General features: G+C 41.7%; 1 protein-coding gene across 1 annotated transcript in view; it reads left to right on the forward strand.

Moving 5' to 3' along the window:
• Positions 1 to 1089: 1089 nt before the first annotated feature.
• Positions 1090 to 14123, forward strand: part of PTPN3 (protein tyrosine phosphatase non-receptor type 3) — a 117052-nt gene continuing 104018 nt past the window's right edge. Inside the window, exon 1 of the mRNA XM_041483168.1 lies at positions 1090 to 1211. The gene's annotated coding sequence lies outside the window, so the exon portion shown is untranslated. The remainder of the gene's footprint in view (positions 1212 to 14123) is intronic.

The raw sequence follows: 14123 nt of genomic DNA on the forward strand, positions 1-14123 counted from the left end.
TTGGAATTTGAAACAATACAGCTATGTCAAGGAATTGTCTGATAAGCTTTTCTCGGGCTTGTCTCTGGGGTTTTTTTTCTGGATCTGGGTCTCTTGCAGGGAGCTTCTGGTGCATCAGTTCACTCTCTCCCTGCTCCCACCCCTGCATTCGAGTTAACAGAGATGGCTGAAGGCAGGGGCCAAAACAGATCAGGAGAGCACCATCCAAGTTTCACACCGTTTTGGAGGGTTTCTGAATACTTTAACCCAGACTGTTTCATTGATCTCATGTACAGTCGCATTAGCACAAGGGCACAAGGACCAAGCAGCTGGAAATTTCTTTACAACTGGAGAAAACATGCCACGGGATTGCTCGGCCATTGAGGTACTCTGCTTCAGTTAATTAGCGCTGCAGAAAGGCTCAGCTAATTAGCACGGGTGTAGAGCTGCGCTGACACAGTTACTCCTGTGGCAGGAGCGGAGCTGATCCCTCGGCACGGCGCTGCAGCGCGGTGCCCGGCGGGGAGCAGGGACGCGAGGGAAGCAGGAGGCACCACACGCGTCCCCACGCCTTGGCCAGCTGGCCGTGCCTGCCTCCTCCTCCCGCGATGGGAGGCCGTGGGGCGGGCTGTGCCACCAACTGCGGGCCGTGGTGACACTTCGCACCTCCTCTGTCGGTCCCGTTCTTCCTCTGGCGATGGCACGAGGCACGCCCGGTTCCTCGTCCCCGGCAGGGTCCGCAGCCGGCGGTGTGCCAAGCTCGTGTCAGCCTCTGGAGCCGGCCCGGGAGGAGCTGTGGCCAGGGAGGGACCCGGGCGGGACCGCAGCCACCGCGGCCGTGCGGGAACAGGTGGCGGCGGGACAGTCCCCGCCAGGGCTGCTGCGGAGCGGGAAGGGAGGCGAGGGAACAGCTCCAGCCCCGCCATCCGCGGTGACCCCGCTCCGGTTCCCCTGTGGAAACGGCGGAAAGCGCCGAAGGGTTCCGAGCGGAGCCGAGGCGGAGAGCAGCGCCCGGGACCGGCGGGCTCCCCTCAGCGCCCCGCCCCGCCCCGCCGCGCCGCGCCCGCCCAGCCCAGGCGCAGGAGCCGGAGCTGGCGGCGGGAGCGGGGTTGGGATCGGCTCCGCGGTCCCGCGCTCCGCACCTGCTCTCCTCGGTCCGCACGGTGGCGGCGGCCGCGACGGCCTTCTGCGCCCCCTGGGGCAGCGGGGCGGCGGCGGCGGCGGCACGGCAGGTACCGGGCGAGGCGGCGGGAGCGGCGCGGGGCGCGGGGAAAGTTGGCGCCGTCGGGGCGCCTTCGGGAGGCGGGGGCGGCGGTGCCGCCGAGGCCGCCTCCGTGCCTCCCTCCTCCTCCTCCTGCACCTCGGCGGGGCGGCGGAGTGCCCGGGCGGGCGGCTGGCCCCGCGCCGGTGCTTGGCCGTCCGCCGGGAGCGCGGGGGCGAGCGCTGCTCCCGGCGGCTGGCGCGGGGGAAAGCGAGCGGGAAGGTGCGCGGCCGTGCCGGGCTGGGTGTCAGCCCGTCGCCCGCCGAGCCGTGCCGTGCCCTCGGGGGACGGCCCTGCTCCGCTCCGCGTTGTCCCTCCGTTTTCTGTTCCGCTCCGCGCCTTGTGTGTTTGCGCCGGGCGCGGGGGAGGGCACGGGGAAGGTCCCGTCCCGTCCCCGGGCTCCCCTGCTCTCGCCTTTGCTGCCGGTTAATACAGGGAGAGTTTGGCTTCTTCTGTGTTCCCCCCAAATCGTTGGCAGAGCACCCGACTTGAGAGTACTGTCGAGCCCCGGGTGCCTGGGGCGTGTTGAGGAGACAGAGGAGCGCTGCGGGCGCAGAGCGGCCCTGCCCGTGGCCCTGCCCCGATGGCTCTGCCGAGGGATCGGAGCCCAAAGCCCGGAGATGCAGTACCACAGGCTGCTGAGCAGCAGCTGCCCCACCACAAAGGCTGCCGGGGCTCCACTGTGGTAACTTTTCAGCGTTTTGGGTGCTGACTTGCCCTGTGGAGATAAAAAAAAAAATCCAGTATATCTGTAATATATCTAAGATATATATATATAATATATCCATATATGTCAAGTGTGACAACTGTTTGCCTCACTGGTGTTATGGAACAGATGCAAAAGCAGTAAAATGGGATGCTTCTTGTAATATAAAATTCTCATTCATCTTGCAGCACTTCTTGTTTCCTCTCTTGAATGAACTTATCTGAAGTAATTAGTCAGTTTCTCCTTCTGTTACCCTTTGCTTTCCTCTCTTTCATAGATACAGTTGGGATGTTTTTGGCTTCCGTGCTATGATGGTTGCTTCCCTTGTGGCACTCTTCAGCCTGTCACAAATTGCTACTGCTCTAATACCTATGTAACAGAAAGCAGAACAAGTTAGTTCTTTAATGCTATTAAATATTGGTACTGCCAGTCGGTTAATCACAGTCTTTATAGTAGAAATACCTCTATTACTGAAGTATTAATTTTGCACAGCATTGCGTTGAAAGATTATTTATAAAAAGTGAATGTAGATGTGTAGACTGCTTACTTAGCACTTTACTTTTTCTTAAACGAATTTTTTCTGAAACTAGTTGTACAAGAAGCACGTTTGTCCCTATTACCTAAGTGGGTTTGATTATAAGGGAAACAGCCAGCAAACAGAACTGTGGGGAAGAAGAGTCTCCTCAGTTACTATATCTAGAAAGGCTTGCTCACCAATGCAATACAAATGCTAAATTTTTATGATGGTGACGTTCTCTGGCATTGTCCTGTGGCAAAAATATCTTGATAAATTGGTGACGAATACCTAAATACATTTTTGTTTTCTAGTTCATAAGAAAAAATGTAATACTCCACATAGTTCTAACTACACTTATCAGAACAGCTCATTTGAAGGACCAACTTGTGATGATAAGATTAATTTTGTTTCATTAAACACTCTAATATTGCTGGCAGTGGATTCCTGGAAGAACTCTTAACACATGTCATCTCTCTGACTTAATAAGCATTTCTAATGTTCCCATATCAACTTTTTGCATATTCTAAGACTGGGACAGTTCATTATTTTAGGACATAAATTTGGGTAATATCACAGTGACATGTTGTACTTGACAATACTTAGCTCTTTACCTTCATGCTTCCAAAATACTTTTAGTAGAAAGTAAGATGTTGATAAAGCTGTAGCTAAGTGATGTGCTATTAAATTGCAAAGCTCCATGGCTGCTTCTCAGTTCATCATTTTTTATTATTGGTGTAATTTGCTTAAAGCGCTACACAGAAGCAACAAAAAAGTAGTAACAAAAAAGCTAGTGGTGGTATCATCATCTTCTTGAATATGTTCATGACTTACCATGTGATAAATAATGTTTTCATCCAATCCAGGAGTCTAAAATATCAGCTGATTTCTAAAGATCTTGGGTGGACTGTTTTTCTAGTAGTCAGTGTTCTAGCAGAGACAGTTGTGCAGAGTTTTCTAAGCTGTGACCTACTTTTGCACTGATGGGTATATGATAGCTTTACATAGACACCGGAGGAGTAACCTTACATGGGTACAGCACCAAAAGTCTTGTGCACAGAAGCCATTGATGTTAGATTCTCCAAGGTGAACTAAATACCAGTGCAGTGAGCAGTTCTTCTGTTTTGTCACTTCATTCACAAATAATATTTGCCATGTTGGCATCTATGCATAGGGGTATTTGTTCATTAAAACTCTACCAGTTAAAAGTAAAATGTAGTTTAGTGGTGATGTTTACCACAGTTATCAGTCTCATTGTTTTAAATGTGGTAAATGTTAATTGCAAGTTTTATAGAACCCTTGTGGTGTGGGTTTGGTTTTAGTTGTTGGGTTTGGTTTTTTTTTTTTTTTGTTTTGTTTGTTTGTTTGTTTTTTGACTGAGAAACACATTCCCTAAGTTTCATAACTGCGAACTTGAGAACTGATTTCTGTCAGAGGCAGCACTGTGTGCTCATCTGCTGGAAAGTTCACACAGGAAAATGAGAGTGCAACATTTTTCAGTTGTTTTCCCAAAACTACAGCTTTGAGTATATTAAGCAAAAAATATTTATTTTGCTTCCTCCTTGTGTTTGTAGCATTGGTTTCTCTTCTGGCTACCTATGTGTAGCAGTGCAGTGTACATTTTGTTCCGTGGTGTTGAGTGCCTGATGTTAGTCAGCAAAGGAGATTTGGCACAACACTGATGAGAAGCCATAGCTCTGGCATTTTAGCCCCTGATGGAAGCATCCCATACCTTGGGATGGAGCATAGGATGGTTCACTTGAATAGGAATCAATCAAGTAACTCTGAACTGGGGTTGTCTCTTAAGAGAGAGACAGATTTTAGGCAACTTAATCCAGGCAAGGGAAGCATCAGTATCAAAAAGAAATGCTCTGCCTGCAGTTTTGTCTTGGAGTTGGATGCTTTTCATGACCTGTAGTGTTTTCCTGTTCTCGAAGCCTAGAAGTCAGAAGGTGTATGTGGGCTTTCCTCACGACAAATGGGAATTTATGGGAGGTAAATTATTCTTCTGTCGAGGTGTCTACTAAGGAGAAAGAGCAGGCACACAAGTGGTTGGAGTGGAGTAACAGATGTGCTGCAAGTTTCATCCTGACATACCTTGACATAATTGATCTAATCTCCCTATACCCTACGATACCATTGCCTTCAATCAGCATGCACTGAACCTCACTGAGTAGCTCTAATTTCTATTATTAGCATTGTAATATGAAACTCAGTCACGTGCCCACTGTGGGACTTTGTGTTCCTTCTCTTTCTTCTTTTTGTATCCTGGCATTCATGAAATGCTACGAAATCAGATACTATAGAAAACATTGTCTAATAGCTTGCTTTATAAAGCTTTTTTTTTGTCTTTATTTTTCTTCCTTTTGTCAAAGTGCATTCACAATCTTGAAGAGCCTTCTCCCTGCAGAAAACACTGATACTTAGTACATAATTTGATTGCTTGAGTTGTGCTGAAATCTGGTCCATGCTGAAGTCTGGTCATGCCTGTCTGCTAGATTTTGGTTTAGATTTCCAAAGATTACACATGAGTAATGGTAACAAAGGGTTCCTGTCTTCTGGGTCAAGAGGAATCAAGAGAGACTTGAAAACCTTGTAGGTTCTTGGTGCACTGCTGTACTGTTGTTCACCTGGTGAGTCTCATGTGCTCTTGGCTTACAAGTTAAAGATATCCCAAAATATGGGCTCTGGGCATACATTTGGAATACAGATTATCCATCTGGTACTCCTCTGGAAGATGTGAGGTATTTTTTAATCAGTTTCCAGAAAAAAAGTTGAAAAAAATATGAGCAGAACTGTATCTGCCTCTTCACTGGTCTTAGAGTTCCTCTGGCTTTGTCTGTCACACTTCTGTGGTTTGAGAGCCTTCTTGTCTCACATTGTCTTACTGTCCCTTCTCAGCATGTGTCTCCGTCCAATAACAATACTTCTCCTTTTAAGAAATGCAGTTCTTCTGTCCAAGAACTGTCAGCACTGATTTAACAGGAGAGCATATCACTGCATAAGGGATGTGATGGCTCTCTGCAGGCTCTAGGTCCCTAAGTCTGAACCAGCACATTATCCTAATGGCCTTTGTTTGAAATGAAAATCATTGGGAGTGGTCTTGTCTGATGGATCTCTCTGACTAAGTTCCCTCTGTTAAACTTCTGCAAATGTCTCTTCAATATGAAGATTACAGAACATTAGATAGATAATGCAGTTTTACAAATAAAACAGAAATCCCAGAAGCAGTGAAGCTTGTGCATGCCATGGCATATGTTAATCTGTCATATTGGCTGTAATTTCATCAGTTCCCTCTCTTGGCAAGTTTATGTTTGATACAAGCACAGCAGCATATGTTAGGCGAGGGGGGAGAAAGTGTCCTAAGCTTTGAATTATGTCTAAAAACACTTCTGAGGAAACTGTGGTTTTCAGAATTTGGATTTGAGAGGAACTCTTCAAGATAAGTGATCTTAATCACTTTTTTGGCAGGAGGAGTTTTGGGCTTTCTAAAAGGTGTTTTGCCAAAAATGAAATGTATTCCTTTCCCTTCATCACAAAGCTGAAGTACAGCCAAGCTAGTTGCATGCTTGCTTGTATTGACCAATTCAGTATGTTTCAAGAGGCAAGGTAGTAACCCTTGTCACAGCTACCTGCTCTATCATCTTTGTCAACAGCCAGCTTTTATCTTACTAATTCAAGCTGATGGCTGGTGCACTCTGAAATTGGTTATGTAATTATTCTCAATCAATACTGTGTTACTAAGGTAGTAACTTACCAGCCACAGGTTCAGTCACTACTTTTCTTTTTGGAACTCTCCCACTAATACTAAGTGGTGTTGCTCATAGAAATTCACAAAAAGTGAAGCAAAAGCCAGTCCTCAATTCAAACCTGTACATGTGTGTTATCTTAGTGAAAGGTAAAGTTTTACAAGGAGTTCAAGAGGTTTGTAATAATGCCAGATGAAAATAAAATCAGTGTGTTTTTAAGTTCTCTGCTAGAAGAAGAAAAATGGGTGTACAGAAAGCGATTCCAACTCTGTTCTTCTATTGCAATGTAATGTAAAACTAATTGTGTACTCTTTCTTTCAGTTCACATAACCTTTCAAACAAACTAAAATATTTAATTTCTGATGTTAAGGTGGACAATACAAAATATGCTTCACTGTTATATTTTCTGAAGGAGAAGCAATGGTAAAATTTGTGTGAAATCATAAAATGCTTCAGACTTCGTAGCTGGCAAATACAGTGGCAGTGTTTTGGTGGTAGCTCTAATTCTGGTGATTCTGAGAGGTGCCAGTAGTCCTAAGCAAGGCTTGTGCCTCAACAATATGGTTTAAAGGTCAAATTAAACTGCATATGCACAAAGGAAAGCTACCTTTTAAGTTTTTATATAGCAAGATACATAAAGCCCATTTTCTTTTCAAGTAATTTATTATTTATTTTGAAGCAGACGTTTTTCTTTTCTTAGCCTGAGTAAAACTTTAAAAAATAGTTCTAGAGAAGGAGCAGCTGTGAGCTGAAGTATTTCACTACTGAGTCAAATGTTGTTTTATTTGCACTTTGAAGTATGAAAGTAGTTATGATTTGACATCTTGTTCATTGATTTCCTGCTATCCTCTCCCTCCACCCCCAGAGAGATTTCAATCTGGTGTGTGCAGTGTTATGGAAAGCCAGTGGTTCATAACACCAAGCTGTGATGAGTAACCATGGCTATTTCCCTAGCAAGTTATGTGATACAGTTACGCTCTCTGGAATGACGCATTTTATGAATCAAAGCTGGGAGCCTGAGCTGTGACTTGTATACATGTGGGATTTCCTACTGTAGTGTTGTTTTTGTGTTGTTTGCCTACAGTTCTGTGACTATGGATCCTCTTGTTCAACATGGGGTGTTCCCCAGGGATTGGCCCAAGTATGCAGAGGCCTGTTCTCTGCAGTTTCACTCAGTTTTGGTGGTTTTTTCTTTTAAACTTAAGGTTTTTATTCCATGTATGTACGGTAGCATTCTGTTTCTGTTTCTACATCTGTGTCAGTCTAAATGCTTTTCAGAATTTTTGTGATTTGGGTTTTTTTTTTTTTTGGATATTCTTACATAGATGGGGAAGCACTGTGCTTGTAGAACTATAATGGTGTAGATAGAGGCACAGCTTTTGATTGAGGCAAATGTGAATGTGTACCTGAAGTTAAGGACACACAAGTTTTGGTGGTTTTTGCCATGCTTTCAATGCTGGTGGTTTGGAAGAAGCTATCTTCTTGACTGTGTTGCTGATATTCTAACTAGCACATTAAGAGCCTGTAGTTAAGGCAGACTGTACTTTGGTCAAGTTGAAGATCAGCTAGCACATGTTAAAGTACAGCTTGTCTTATCTTCAGGTTGTTCTTTCAGAATATGTGAGTCCTTGTTTACTGTAGGAAAGAAAGGCGTCTTTGAACAACCTAGTGAGCACAAGCTGTCCTTACTGGGTTTCAGAGGTTGTTGTAGGATTTTGCACATGCTTCTAGCCATATATATACATATATATATATATGTCTGTATATCACTAAAGATTTATTAACACACTTTGGAAACTTGTTTAAAAACATTTGTCTAACATCCTGGCCAACTGGGTGCATTAAGTTCATAGTCATATTATAGTTCAAGCTTTTGTGATGTCCCTGGCTTCTTATTTTTGGGTTCAGTGTGTCAGTGGATTGTGTTGATTATCAAAAGACTTTAAGGGGATAAAACTATTGAACTCTGATAGTTTCCTCTTTCACATACAATTGCCTGGGCTACTGCTGTTTACCTTTAAAGCTTTCTACCTTTTCCTATGCCTAACTCAAATTTAAGTCGTAATGCTCTCCATCTGTGAATCAGTGCCATTGTTTATTAGAACAATCCTTCTATTAATAATAGTGCAAACCTGGTTGCCATTTTAGTATCTGTTCTGCCCATTGCCACTTCCATCTATGACATTCTCTGATGCCTAGAAAAGATGTCACAATTTGCACTTGATGGAAACTCGTTGGTGAGCTTGACTTTGGGTAGAGCATACGCCACTCTAAAAATTGTCTTTTGCATTATGCTATTAATAATTAGTTTGAAAAGAGATCATGTCTTTTGAGAATATTTTTACGGAAAGACCTTACTGTTTTAATGGTCATAAACCTTGCTATCTTCACAGCATGATTTTGTAAGTGTAGTTTACTTTGTGTGGTGCCTGAAAATGTTGCTAAGAATTTAGACATGCATGACTACTTAGTTAAAAAAACCTTAAGTTTTCCATGTATTTATTAAAACAATTTAAAAAATGCAGTAGTAGAACAAGACAGCATTGGCTGCTTGGAGAGGTATGCAGCATTTGATGGCTGTTTCATGGAAGGTTGCAAGCCAGTGATAAAAATCCTGTACTTGTTTATAACCTAGAATTGTGGAAAACAGTTTGGGGTGGAATCAATCCTTCCTGGTTTACCCAAAAGTACAGGCAATTTGAGGTATCACTGAGAAAATCCAGATGTGCAAATGTTAGGCAACTCTTAGTTTGTGAAAATACTTGTGATACTATACTTTGTGTATATAAAATTAACAGCTTTTAACAAGACTACACATAGGTGTAGGGTTTTATATTTGCAGCCATGATGGAGGTTTTTTCTTTCTTCTTTCTTTCAGATTTGTTTGACTTTAGCAACACAGTTTTTCTTTGAAGTAGTTTCCAGAAAATTTAATAAGTGGAGGAAATTTTTGTGAGAGCACTAGAAACTAATAAACCAAAAATCCCTGACATATTTTAGAACTCCTCAGAATACTCTTGTAGTAAAGCAGCCATCCTAATTGTAGCTTTCTATTCATTAAATTAAATGTTTTTGAAGTTTATTCTCCAGCTTTGGTTAATGTACTTCCTATTCATATTGTAAATGCACATCTGGAGAGATGGTACCTATCTTAAGGAAGCTGGTGATTTGGCACTTGGCAGCTGATAAGGCTCCAGGATTAAGGGAAGCACAGTGGCTCTTGCTAACTAGGAAGTGTTTCAGTGTTTGATAGGGGGAAAAGCTGTGGGTTGTGTGTTTTGTGGTTTTAGGGTTTTTTTTTTTTTCTTATACCATTTTTGAACAGAGGGTTTTTGGTTTGTTTTTTTTTTTTTTTGTCTTATACCATTTTTGAACAGATAGTGCTTTATTATTTTTCAGATAATATTTAATCTTTCAATTCATTCGTGTGATACGTGGTGCCTTTGACCAAAGGTACAAAATAACTGATGTATCATGTTCAGTGTCCTGTTACTGTTCAGATACAGAGCCTGAACTGGCCGACAGCATTCTGCTTCTCGCCTGTGCTCTGCATGTGTCAGGTAGTATCTCCTTGGAATGAATTGGGAACATCATCATTTTGTTGGAGCAGATTGCTTAGGGTTACAGCCTCACAGTTAATTCTCCTTATCGCTATGAACAGAAGAATACAATTACATAGTTGTTTAAAATCACTGGTAAACTGGTAGACCCTGTTTATTACATGTTAATATATCTTGGCTTTAAATCCTGAGATAGCAGGACATTTGATTTTACTGTGAATGTCATTCATCTAACTATACTTTGTTTCTAAACAAATTTATCTGATTTGTGAGCCATCAAAAGTCTTGTGGTAATCAAACAGTGATGCAGCAGAATATGAAGCTGGGCATATTCAGAATTAGGAAAATTTTCTTCACCAATTGAATTAGCAAGCTTCGGAATGGGCTGTCCAGGGAAGTGGTGGAGTCACCATCCCTGGGGAGATTTAAAAGGCATGTAGATGTGGCACTTAGGGACATGGATGAGTGGTGTCAGTGATAGGCTAATGGCTGGACTTGGTGATCCAAGAGATCTTTTCCAGCCTAAATGATTCTATGATTCTGGTAAAGGTAATGTATCACTAGAATAACTTCTTTTTATTTGTGTTGACTTCTTAATTCTGAAAACACAATATAAATAAAGTTTCTTCAAAACAACCCTCTCTCTTCTTGGAGCAAAAGGGTTGCAGAGGAGTTGTGATTGTTTTGTACAGGAAACCAACCTTTCCCATGATGTGTTACCCATTTGCTTTAGCTTATAAAGGAGGACTCTAACCTTTATTAAAAGAAGTTTTGAAGGATAATATGCTCTGAAAATACAAATTTCAGAGATTAATTAATGTGGTCTTAAAAGCAAGCCTCTAGAATCTGTTGTATTGGTGTCTAAAGTTAGCTCTGTCACCAAGTTCTCTCAGAAGCAAGTGATTTTGTTACTGTTATCAGTTACAACTTCTGTTACCTCTTAACCAGTGCGTACTACCTTGGGCTGACTTGGAGTAGTGTGGTGTTGGGTACTACGGTCATCCTTATTTGGTTTTGCTTTTTTTTTTTTTACTGATTACCCAGGAAGTAAATCTTTCCTGGTATAAAACAACTGGCTTAAAGTTTCTCTTTTGGGAGTCTAAGTAAGCTGCCAAAGACAATTACAAGCTGTGTTAAGTGGGTATGAAGGAAATAAATCCTCATGTTGCTTAGTCTTGCAAGTGTGCAGCACTGCGTGTTTATTATCATCACCTCATTTACCAAAGGCAAAAGCAGATTTTTTTGGCCCATGTTTGTCCCTCTGCCTTCTGTTCCCAGGCATTTATGAACACATTAATGTAACCACCAAACATGGTCGGTCTCCTCCACTGCTTATCATCATAGGATCATTGAATGGTTTGGGTTGGAAGGGACCTTAAAGATCATCAAGTTCCATCCTCTGTGTTGTGTGCAAGGACACCTTCCACTAGAATAGGTTGCTTAAATCCCCATCCAACCTGGCCTTGACCCCCACAGGAAAGAATTTTGTACCTAATCTGAATCTACTCTCTCCTAGTTTAAAGGCACTCCCCCTTGTCCTGTCACTGTGCTCATGTAAAAGTTTCCCTCTCCTTTTGTAGTCCACCTTCAGGGACTAGAAGGCTTAGTTTATTTAATCAAGCAAAATTACTTCTAAGGTCAAGATACTATGCTTATTCTTATAACTTTTTTTTTACAAGAGTAGATAGGAGGCCTAATGTTGTTGAAGCTCTGAAGAAAGTGTTGCTGTAGGTGTGACCTCCGTTGTGTAGATGGTCACAGCACTGCAGGAGTCCTGTTTCTATCAGTGGTCCTCAGCTGCCACGTGCCAGCACACAGAGCTGTGAAATGGCCTCTCTTGCCTAGAGACGGCTCACAACATTCCTTGAAGCACATTTGCTTTTCTTTTCTGGAAGTGTGGAGAAAAACTGGCTTTGCAACCATCTGCAGGTTATAAGGCAAAGTTGAACTTTTAACATGGGTAATAAAAAAAGCCTGTTTTACTGGATTGATTAGAGGCAACTTCAAGGCAATCAGCAAATGTGCTCTTGCCAGAAGATAAGGTTAGACAGCATGAGGAGCCTGGCTTTATTAATGTCCTTTTCCATTCATTGAGATCCCTTTTGGCAGTTGTGTGAGAAGTAAATGAGGTGCAGGTTTGTGTTTCTTCATATGCTTAACTCTGATGTGCTGTCAGGTGACCTCAAGCAACCTTGGGTGAAATAAACACTCCACTCCTGATTTTTGCTGTTTAAAAAGCGTGCTGTTGTCCATCCCTGCACCTGTAATATTTGATCCTCTTGGTTTCAACACATTTTATATGTATAATGTCTTACAGACCTCAAGCTGTGAACTACTTCAAGAGGTTACTGCCTGGCCTAGGGCTGGGGCTTCTCTGAGAGGCGCTGCAGATGTCTGAATCGCTCTGCCCACCGGGCAGAGAGTGAGCAGCTGCTTGATTTATGTTCAGTCACTACCTACACTTGTGCTCTCTGCATCCTCTGATGGCTGGGCAGGACTGGCAGTACGGAGGAATGTGTGGGACTCACAAAGGCCGGGGAGCTGGGAGAAGAGGGGAAGGGCTCAGGCTTCGAGAGCTGGCAGCTTGGAACCCTAAGAGATGAGAGCAGTGGTAGGTGCATGCTCAGAGGCATCTGGGAATGCCTGTCTGGCTCTCTTAGGATAGTGGATGGTGCCAGAGGTTCCCACCAAGAGGGATCACCAATATATTACCAAGTTATTTATTAATAAATATAGGACTTTACCAGTTACATCTATTATAAACCTGTAGTTACTCAAAATAAATAATCTGCAGACAATAAATTCTATTATTCTGATTTTATTTGCATTATGTTTATTTTTTGTTTATTTTTTTTTCTTTTTTTTTTTTTTTTTTAATTAGATGCCTGTGTATAAGGGGAAAAAATAATACTTGCTTTGAGAACTATATAACTCTGGGAATAGATTATGTAGAGAAGTATTGAAATCTTCCTTGCTGGAATTATTCAAGGTTTGACCTGATGGGACCTTGGAAAATCTATTTTAAAGCCCTACTTTCAAGAACAGTTAGATCAGATGATCTCCAGAGGTCCCTTTCAACCTAGATTTTTCTATGATTCTGTGACCTAGGTCATATATAGCCATGTTTTTCTAAAATATTTGTGGTAGCATAATGGAAATTACATTAATCTTGTTAAAAAGAAAGGATAATCTTGTTAAAATAAAGGATATTTTTTTCTGTTGAAAATAAATGTGGGAAATAAGTTCACCAATGCAATACTGTTGCCAGTATACAATGATAAACTTACTAAAAGAATTCACATTGTTGTTCTATATTAGAGAAATAGTTACAGTTCTGATTCTCAGTTATTTTTACTTATATGAGAGCAGAAAGAGCTCTTAGTGAGGTTGCATCCTGTAAGGAGCTTGCTTGATGCACTCATGCCGCTTGAGTAGTGTTTAACAACCTAATTTCACACCTAATCAGAAAGCATTTGACTATTAGTAGCAAATACTTTCCACCCCCTTTATTATTGGTTATATGTAAATGATGAATACCTGAATGAAGATTTTATGACTGATGGCATGTTGTGTATGTATATATATGAAAATAACATATATATTGATATGTTTGTTGCAGAACAAATTGAACATGTTAAGACAAGCTTAAGAATGGTGGAGCTATATTTGTTTCAAAACACTTTGAAGTAAGCATATCCTGTTTATAGTTACTTTCTGGGCATTTTTTGTTGGTGGATTTTTATTTTTATTTTTTTTTTTACATTTGTCTGTCTGTCTGTTTTCCAAATTGGCCAGCTCTAGTGGTTGGCCTTCTTGGTGTAAGTCTTTTTGGTTTTGTCCCAGCAATTCGTTGTAGAAATTGTTACAAAGTCAATGTAATCTATTGGCATTCCCTGTATGACATTTCAAATTAGCCTTTCAAATTTTGCCAAAGTAATTCTGCTGTCTGCTGGTTCAGGAAATAATCCTGAGTTCTGTGGTGATGTCTGTGCATATACTATGTGAAATTTTTACAGAAGACCTAAAAATTTAGACCTGGCTTTCAGAGTGGAACTTAAAGATCTCTTACTGGAGATAACAAAATCCTGTAAGCTACTTCATGGGAAAGTATACTTAAATATTCAAATCCTTTTATGTTAACCTGTGACTGATTTGCATGCAAAATTAGGTGCAGGGACTACCTGGTTTAGTTATGATTTGATTTGAGTATATTTAGCGAGTTTTAAATACTGTTTCCAGTGCTTAGCTTTGCAATAGAAGAGGAGGATATATAAGGATCTACTTCACAAGCATGTTTTATAATGACTCATCAGGTTATTTTTTTAATTTTTTGTTTCTTTTCATTAAGCAAGTA

This window comes from Pyrgilauda ruficollis, unplaced genomic scaffold (genome assembly GCF_017590135.1).
Source record: "Pyrgilauda ruficollis isolate IOZ18807 unplaced genomic scaffold, ASM1759013v1 scaffold116, whole genome shotgun sequence".
In the NCBI taxonomy this organism is placed as follows: Eukaryota; Metazoa; Chordata; class Aves; order Passeriformes; family Passeridae; genus Pyrgilauda; species Pyrgilauda ruficollis.